This window comes from Scyliorhinus torazame, chromosome 13 (assembly GCF_047496885.1).
Source record: "Scyliorhinus torazame isolate Kashiwa2021f chromosome 13, sScyTor2.1, whole genome shotgun sequence".
Taxonomy (NCBI): Eukaryota; Metazoa; Chordata; class Chondrichthyes; order Carcharhiniformes; family Scyliorhinidae; genus Scyliorhinus; species Scyliorhinus torazame.
In genome coordinates, this window is record NC_092719.1 from 81,934,774 (window position 1) to 81,942,402 (window position 7,629).

Consider the following 7,629-nt stretch of genomic DNA (forward strand, 5'->3'; position numbering starts at 1 on the left):
ATCCATGAAAATATTCTGGGAGGCATTGACCATTGAGTGACGCTGGAATCGGGAAAAGCAATTGGGCAGAGAATTGGTTCCTACGCTGAAATCGGAGCCGATTTCATGGCAAATCTCAATTCTCGGTCGCCTCAACAACGGCGTCAATGTGTTCCAGAATCACGTACATTAAACGCCGTGAGCATATCATTAGCGGGCCCAAGCCGGTGGCTGGGTTGGCAGGGGTGGGGTGGGGGACGGGACGACGACAGGGGAACGGGCTGTGTGGCCAGGAGGACCTCCCACGGGTCTGGGGGGTGCTAAGGCACGGACCCCCATTGCCACGGCATGCAAGGCAGCCATCTTGCTTTGCAGCTCACTGACCACCCACCCTGGCCTTGGGTCTGCAGAGTGACACTGGCCGTATTGGTGCCTCTACCCCAGCAATCCAGCCCCTATGCATCATGTGGCCCACTCAAAAACGCCTACAGTAGCTCCTACGGGGATGTCAGGCGGGGACCGCGGAGCATAGCGCTGGCAAAGGCAGCGCCAGTCAATGGTACCCCTGACAGCAAGGACGGGGGCCAGAGGCCCGCACGGTGCCAGACACCAACGGGACCAGGGCTGCGGGGATGGGGGAGTGGTGACATGCGGAGGCAGGGTCCTCAGTGCCAGCCGCGTCCACCGTGTAGGCCAGTGGACCTGTTTGGGTACGGGGTTTGATGTGTTGGGTGTTCTGGATCACATACAGGTCACCAACACTTGAAATAGTGCAACACTATTTTATTGAATCATTAACTGTTTAAACATACTCAGACTATTGGTTAATTCGATACTAGCTTTAACTAAAGATCTTTGCCTTGTCCTAACCAGTCGATGCATTCAGCACATGGTGAATGTCTGTGTTGCAGGCTGTGAGCTCTGTCCTCCTAGCTAGCTGCAACCCGAATGAGCGGGAACTCTGATGCCCCCGTCTTTATAGTGCGTGTGCTCTCACTGGTGATTGGCTGCGGTGTTGTGTGTGTTGATTGGTCCCACTGTGAGTCCATCAGTGTGTGTCTGCACCATGATATACTGGTGTATATTATGACATCCCCCCTTTTATAAAAAATGTACCTGTGTGGCAATAAATAGTGTATGGTGAATGTCCCTGACTACGTGTGTGCGAAATATTTACAGGACTATGTACATAAAAACGAAGCTATTTACATGGGAAGGTGCCTGGTGCAGAAAAACAGTATGTCACAAGAATACCGAGATGAACACTATATACAAACCACTTGAACGATTAAACGGAAGAACAGAATAAATCAGTAAGTCCACAAGGTTCACAAATTAAGTCTCTGAGGTGGCCGACAAATTTTGGTTGACCGTCTCAAGGGTGGGTCGGGAGCCGCCGGCTGAGGAGCGGGCTGGACTGCGTCAGTGTGAGGAGGATGCAGAGTGACCGGAATCTCTGCATAGTCCAGGTCAGGGTCAACAGGAGGGTGTGGCAATGATGGAGGATCACGTAGCGAGCGCGGAACGAGACGAGAAGGGCACATCGATTGCGGCGCAGAATGGAGCCATCGGCAGACGAACCAGGAACGAGCGGGGAGTCACCTGCCGAAGAACCACAGCGGTTGCAGACCAGCCACCATCCGGAAGATGAATGCGGACGTTGTCATCTGGAGCCAGAGCAGGGAGATCAGCTGCACGGGCGTCATGAGCCACCTTGTGCTGTGCACGAGACAGTTGCATTCGCTGAAGGACGGGAACATGGTCGAGGTCTGGGACATGAATGGACGGCACCGTCGTCCTCAGGGTGCGACCCATGGGCAGCTGGGCTGGCGACAGGCCAGTGGACAGTGGGGCCGAGCGATAGGCCAGCAAGGTGAGGTAGAAATCGGACCCAGCATCGGCAGCCTTGCAGAGGAGCCGTTTGACTATGTGGACGCCCTTCTCCGCTTTGCCGTTGGATTGGGAGTACAGGGGACTGGGCGTCACATGCACAAAGTTGTACCTCCTGGCAAAGTTGGACCATTCCTGGCTTACGAAGCAGGGGCCATTGTCCGACATCACAGTGAGTGGGATGCCGTGTCGAGCAAAGGTGTCCTTACAGGCACGGATGACTGCAGACGATGTGATGTCGTGCAAACGTACCACCTCCGGGTAGTTTGAAAAGTAGTCTACAATCAGGACATAGTCCCTGCCCAGCGCATGGAACAGGTCGATGCCGACCTTGGACCAAGGGGACGTGACCAACTCATGGGGCTGTAGGGTCTCACGTGGTTGGGCTGGCTGGAAGCGCTGACAAGTGCGGCATTGCCACGGCATGCAAGGCAGCCATCTTGCTTTGCAGCTCACTGACCACCCACCCTGGCCTTGGGTCTGCAGAGTGACACTGGCCGTATTGGCGCCTCTACCCCAGCAATCCAGCCCCTGTGCATTATGTGGCCCACTCAAAGACAACGCCTACAGTAGCTCCTACGGGGATGTCAGGCGGGGACCGCGGAGCATACCGCTGGCAAAGGCAGCGCCAGTCAATGGTACCCCTGACAGCAAGGACGGGGGCCAGAGGCCCGCACGGTGCCAGACACCAACGGGACCAGGGCTGCGGGGATGGGGGAGTGGTGACATGCGGAGGCAGGGGCCGCAGTGCCAGCTGGGGCCACCATGTAGGTCAGTGGACCTGTTTGGGCACGGGGTTTAATGTGTTGGGTGTTCTGGATCACATACAGGTCATCAACACTTGAAATAGTGCAACATTATTTTATTGAATCATTAACTGTTTAAACATACTCCGACTGTGGGTTAATTCGATACTAGCTTTAACTGAAGACCTTTGCCTTGTCCTAACCAGTCGATGCACTCAGCACATGGTGAATGTCTGTGTTGCAGGCTGTGAGCTCTGTCCTCCTAGCTAGCTGCAACTCGAATGAGTGGGAACTCTGATGCCCCCTATCTATATAGTGCGTGTGCTCTCACTGGTGATTGGCTGCGGTGTTGTGTGTGTTGATTGGTCCTACTGTGTGTCCATCAGTGTGTGTTTGCACCATGATATACTGGTGTATATTATGACAGGGTTATGCACCATGCTAACATGTTAGCCTTTCACTGACTGGAGACAATGAATATTGAAATTCAACCAGCAATGGTGGCATTCCTGCTAGTCGGCGCAGCCCTGGGGAATGCCCTGCGGCTGTATGAGCTGGAGCTGCTCGAGGAGGAGGAATATGCAGCGGAGTGGGCAACAGTGGAACAGGAGGCAGCTGCTCAGGATGGAGAGCCAGCTGCCTAACAGGCCAAGGAGGAGGTGCAAATGAGGCACCACGTGAAGTCTTGTGTGTGCTAGCAGCGCCTGTCATTTGTCGGCGGCACGGTCAGCACTGTTGCTTCACAGCTCCAGGGTCCCAGGTTCGATTCCGGCTTGGGACACTGTTTGTGTGGAGTCTGCACATTCTCCCAGTGTCTGCGTGGGTTTCCTCTGGGTGCTCCGGTTTCCTCCCACAGTCCAAAGATGTGCAGGTTAGGTGGATTGACCATGCTAAATTACCTCTTGTTTCCAAAAAGGTTAGGTGGAGTTACGGGGATAGGTGGAAATGTGGGCTTATGTAGGGTGCAGACTCGATGGGCAGATTGGCCTCCTTCTGCACTGTAAATTCAATGATTCTATGACCTGCTAGACCGGGCATGCCGTCAAAGACTCCGGCTGGGCAGGGAGACAGTGTAACCTATCTGCCAGACCATGGCGCACCTGGAACTCCGGGCGAATGACACCTGCTCCCGGTGGCCATCAAGGTGACAGCCGTCTGAACCTTTACGACAGGTTATCCACTGCGGTTGTGGCTGCCGACGCTAAGACCCGCTATAACGACACCCATGCAGCGAACAGGCCATGATCAAGCGGTGCTTCAGCATCCTGAAGATGCGGTTCAGGTGCCTGGACTGCTCTGGAGGTGTCCTCCAGCATAATGCTGAGAGGGTCACCCGCATCGTGGCGGTTCTACTGTGTCCTCCACAATGCGTGCAGGAGAGAGGCAATGTGCTGGAGGAGGAGGATGAATGGCAGGCCTCCTCTGATAAGGAAGGTGTGGAGGAGGGCGAGGGTGGTAGGACAAGGGGCAGGCAGGCACGGGAGGCCGCACGACAGGCACGGGACACTCATTTTGCCTTCAGGTTCACTGACTGGGGGTGGGGGAGGGGGAAGGCACTGGCCAGGGGCACGGACACCGCATTCCACCCCACGTTCCCCCCCCCCCCCTCACGCCCCGCATCCCTCTCCGTGATACATACCTGCCGCATTACGGTGATGTGGTTCCTGGGTTGACAGTAACAGCGGGTCTGGTCCATGGGATGGAAGGTGATGAGAACCCGCTCTGCAATGCACACTAGTGCCCGCATTGTTTGACAATGTCTGACCCCAATGCCTGACCTACGTCTAGGTAGATCCTCAGTAGGTACATCAGGAGTGGAGGAGGCCTGCTGTGATTCCTTCCCAGTGACTTGGGTCCCTATTGGCGGCCAACTTCTGGGGCGACTGGGCCCAGCTGCTGCTCGGGTGTTCCAGGTGGCGTAGTGCCACCCTGTTCTGCCGCTGCCTACCAGATGGACCAATAAAAGGAAGTAGGGATGTCCGAGGTTCTGCGGTGTCTGGGCACCTCCCCAATGCCTCCACCATGGATGCCACCCACATGGTGTTGGCCTGAGTGGCACGCATGGTCGGCAACCCACCTCCTGATCATAGTTGGACTCCTCCAACTACACCTGCAGGTGATGGGTGCTCACAGACAACCCCTCATGGCGTCTCTGGCTCTGCGACTGCATCTCCACAATCAATGGGACTGTCCGTTCTAAAGCCCAAAACGCGACGGGACGGCAGGTAGACCCTGGGATCAGCCTGCCCTCCGACCATCCGCCCACTCGGGTGTTCCTACCTCCACCTGATGTACCAGAGGAGCTGTGTGGTGAGAACCAGGTTGTGTCCCAGGAGCCTCTTCACTAAAGAGCCCAACCGAGGTGAGTGTCTCTGGGATGCTGGAGGGTGTTGGAGACAGCTGTGACGGAAAATTAGTCTCTGTAGTGATCTTTACATGGGTATATACATAAGGGGTTAATGGGAAATTGAAAGATCACTAGGGGGCAGCACTGGCGGGAATAAAAGCAGACGCAAGCGGCTCTCTGCCTCTCTTGGTGATTGGACTGTGACGAGAGCAGGAGCATAGATCTAGCTCAGGGCTACTCGTGTGGTCAGACATAGCTACTGTATGCAAACATAACCTTTCTACTGGTATTGATCTTAAAGTAAGAACTCACACAGTTGTTAAATTCTATTACTCACCTGCAAATCAAAAACTTCCTACGAAGGGAGACAAGGACATACCCACAACCGCCATGACAGACATTACTGGAAGAGTTACTGGACGCAAGCATCCTAGATAAAGGGAACTGTAGCGACATGTATTACCGACTGGTAGAAAGGCCGACACCGTACTGGACGCAACAAGAAAGAAATGGGAGAAGGACCTGGGGATTGAAATAGGGTGGGGACTCTGGAGTGAAGCACTGCAGAGGGTCAACTCCACCTCCACGGGCGCAAGGCTCAGCCTGACGCAACTAAAAGTAGTACATAGAGCCCACTTAACAAGAACTCGTATGAGTAGGTTCTTCCCGGAGGTGGAGGATAGATGTGAGCGGTGCCAAGGAGGCCCAGCCAACCACGCCCACATGTTCTGGTCTTGCCCCAGACTTGTGAGGTACTGGACAGCCTTCCTTGAGGCAATGTCCAAAGTGATGGGGATGAGGGTGGAGCCATGCCTGAAAGTGGCGGTCTTCGGGGTATCAGACCAGCCAGATCTATTCCTGGGGAGGAGGGCGGACACCCTTGCCTTTGCCTCCCTGATCGCCCGACGTAGAATCCTGTTCGGCTGGCGGTCAGCAGCACCACCTAAAGCTGCAGACTGGCTGTCCGACCTCTCAGAATCTCTCCAAATGGAGAAAATCAAATTCTCCACCCGAGAATCAGATGACGACTTCCACAGAACGTGGGAGCCATTCACCAAATTGTTCCGGGACCTGTTTGTGGCCAATAAACAAACAGAAGAATAGCCAGGTAGACAAGAATCAGGGGAAAGTAGCCGAGGCGGGGGAGGGAGGGATAGACCGGGGGGGATAGCAGCTAAACCTAAGAGAAAAGAAAGACGAACCACAGGAGAAGGGGAGGGGGTGGAAGAGGGAGGACACAGGGAACAATAGAGGGGAACCAGTGAGGTGGGGGGGGGAGGCAAGGGAATGACAGCCGGAAGGCATTTGACATTTATAACTCTTTCACTTACATTGAAAATGAAGACAAAACTAAATTTCAAGTCATACTTGCAAAATTTGAAGAACAGTGTAAAACACAGTCTAATGAAATCCTGGAAAGATTTAACCTACGCAACAAGATGACCAATTGTACTGGGTCCCAGTTGCATACGCGTCTAGAGCGGTGACCGCCACAGAGTGCAGGTATGCACAGATAGAGGAGTGCCTGGGGCTGATCACAGGTATAACAAAATTTCATCACTATGTGTACGGCCTTCCCCACATTCCTCGTTGAGACTGATCATAGACCGCTGGTCAACATAATTGAAAAAAATCTCAATGATATGACGCCACGCCTACAACGCATGATGATGAAGCTGAGGAGGTATGACTTCACACTGGTCTGCACTCCTGGGAAGGACCTCATTATAGCTGACACACTGTCCCGAGCCATTGGCACGGACAGCTCACCTCCTGCGTCCATTAACGATGTAGAAGCTCAAGCACAGTTGTGCAGAGAGACTCTCCTGGCATCTGACGAGAAGCTGCATCAAATTTGTCTGGCGACACGAGAAGATGCGACCTTGCTCCAGGTCATGCACAACCTCCAGCATGGCTGGCCAAAAGGACGGTGCCCTCGGTTCCAAAACATCAAAACTGAACTGTCAGTAGTGGACGGATTAATATTGAGAAATGACAGAATCGTCATTCCACTAACGCTCAGGTCAGACATACTAAAGGTTCCACTTCCTGAACCCGTCTTTCCGACGTTAAATCTACAGGACTCACTCACGCGACAACACTTGACACCATCAGCCGGAGAACAGACGGACATTAAAACCTCAGTGTCTCCATGCCCACTTAGGAGATCAACTCGAATCAGACGCACACCCAACCGTCTGAACCTGTGAACATCGGACTGATGCAATCATTGATTTCTGTAATGCATTTGCACACGATACCAACTATGTTTGTTCCATTCCAGTAACAACACTGAAACTATGTAGAAAAAAAGGGGGGATGTAGTGATCTTTACATGGGTATGTACATAAGGGGTTAATGGGAAATTGAAAGATCACGAGGGGGCAGCACTGGTAGGTATAAAAGCAGACGCAAGCGGCTCTCTGCCTCTCTTGGTGATTCGACTGTGACGAGAGCAGGAGCATAGATCTAGATCAGGGTTACTAGTGTGGTCAGACATAGCTACTGTATATAAACGTGTAACCTTTCTACTGGTATTGATCTTAAAGTAAGAACTCATGCAATTGTTAAATTCTGTTACTCAATAAACCTTTCAGTACCTCTGGATGACTTTGAGCCTCCTTCATCAAGGTGCAAAAAGCCTCTGCAGCACCTGGATTGAGTAAC